The 2,045-nt window shown below is 43.5% G+C and overlaps 1 pseudogene; it reads right to left on the bottom strand.

Annotated features, from left to right (window-relative positions):
- Positions 1 to 452: 452 nt before the first annotated feature.
- On the bottom strand, positions 453 to 893 carry LOC132216348 (FUN14 domain-containing protein 1-like; annotated as a pseudogene).
- Between the last annotated feature and the right edge of the window lie 1,152 nt (positions 894 to 2,045).

The following is a 2,045-nucleotide window of genomic DNA, read 5'->3' as shown; positions in this document are numbered from 1 at the left end:
TTAAAAAAATAATTTCAGGAAAAACAACCTAAAAATAGGTATTAAATCTGTTTAATAGCTTTAATAATTCTACTATTTCTAAGTCCTTCTACAAAAGGGCATTGCAGTTCTTCAGTTTATTGCAAACATATCTTTTAAAAAAAGTCAGCCCTAATGTTGAAGCTATAATACAAAATGTTAATTATTGGCACTATACTATAAAGCACAATGAAGGACCTCTGATTTAGATAACTGAAAGCCATGCTTTGCTCAGGGTACGATTGCACACATAGCATTTTGGGTTGTTTTACAGCAGATGCTAGTTTGCCAACCTTCAGATGGCAAAACGCTGAGTTGTGTTTGATATTGTCCTGCCAGCTGTTTCTTGTCGCCATAGAGCATCAGGTGGCAGTAATGTTGGGAGATCGCCTTGTGGCCACCACTCCTTTTCCCACGGGCAGGACATTCACACCTTATGATGCGGGGCCTAGCAAGAAGCCTCCCGCACCCAGTGGATGTCACACGTTCTGTCCGACAAATTCTGTGGCCTCTTCAGTTGTGTTGCTGATTTTGGGTTCTGCCTTATTTGCTCGTTTCTTAATCTGTCATTTGCTTTGTTTACACTTTTATTTTTTCATTGATCTGCACATAGTCGCTGTGACTAGCAATCCGAAGGATAAGACCGCCACCACCTACTGCGGTTGCTGCACATTTTCCAATTTTCTGAAACAAAAATCCTGCACACCAGCGTGTCACTCTGCCCATTACAATCTGAGTGGCTGCTGAGTATTTTTCTACCATAGGTCCAGACTGTGGACCCAAACACGATTCCACCAGTCGTGTCTTTTTGAATACTCAGCTAAATCCAACACTTGGTTTTCATATTCTTGGTGAGGGGGGTTCTGGTTCGCCATAATACCATAGTCTGCAGTCTGTATTGAAAGTGGTCTGTGCCAACCCTCCTCTCTCTCCAGTACTGAAAAACAAACAAACACCTCACCTGACCAAGAATTGAACCTCGACCTTCTGGTATATAGGTTGATGCTCAACCATTGTGTAACACTGGCCAGGCAGGAAGCCTGTGTCTTGATTTCAAGCATTAATTAATTAAGTAACTGGGAGAGTTACTTAATTTCTCTCAGTTTACTCATCTGCACATTGAGGATAATAGCAGCATCTAACTCTTAGGGTTATTGTAAGGATTCAGTCAATTGAAAAATTAAAGGTGCTTAAACAGTACTTGTAGCCATTGGCAGTTTACAAGCTTATAGCCATCTGGTCCCACTTTAGTTTTTACAGCAGACTTGCAAAGGAGGGAGCTGTGGCCATCATCATCCCCAAGATTACACAGGGACTGGTAACAAAGCCTGGGCAAGAACCCTGTACCCTTGCCTTCCCTCACCCCTGCCTCTCCTAAATGCCAAGGTGCCCGATCTCAGCTGAGAGCTGAGCTGCGCTTAGTTGTTAGTTGGGGAGTGGCCCTGCCAAAGTCTGGAGTTGGGTGAACAGCACAGGTTTGGGCAAGTAAGATCTGGGAATAGTCTTGGTGGATGAAACGTGATTCCTCTCATGGACTCTGGCACTATTAGCAGTCACACCCATGTTCTCTGTTAGCTTTGGGATTATGGGGATGAACTTCACTCCCTCTTCTCTGTCATCTCTCTCTCTCTCTCTCTCTCTCTCTCTCTCTCTCTCTCTCTCTCTCTCTCTCTGTCTCGCAGTGAACCAAACTCAAACCTGGAGGAGCCAAGCTGGCCCCAGCTAGCCTCTTCCTCACAAGCTATGAGTAAAAATGATTTGTGATGCCTGGTGAAAAGAAACCTCACCTTCGTACAATAGATTTGTAGCCATAGAGAAGCTGTGATGTCATCTGTAAAGATAAATGCAGAAGAATCTTGGATTCTAAATTTTGGGATGTCCCTGATTCTAAGATTTGAGGAGCCTGAGATTCTTAGATTATTATCCTACCTAATAAAGAGGGAATATGCTAATTGACTCTCATGCTGACGCAAAAGTTGGTGGCGCCCACAGCCAATAAGGAGGGAATATGCTAATTGATTGCCCTG

The sequence above is a fragment of the Myotis daubentonii genome, chromosome 15, assembly GCF_963259705.1.
Source record: "Myotis daubentonii chromosome 15, mMyoDau2.1, whole genome shotgun sequence".
Lineage (NCBI taxonomy): Eukaryota > Metazoa > Chordata > Mammalia > Chiroptera > Vespertilionidae > Myotis > Myotis daubentonii.
Note: the sequence above shows the minus strand (reverse complement) of the source record. Positions and strands in the feature narration are given on the sequence as shown.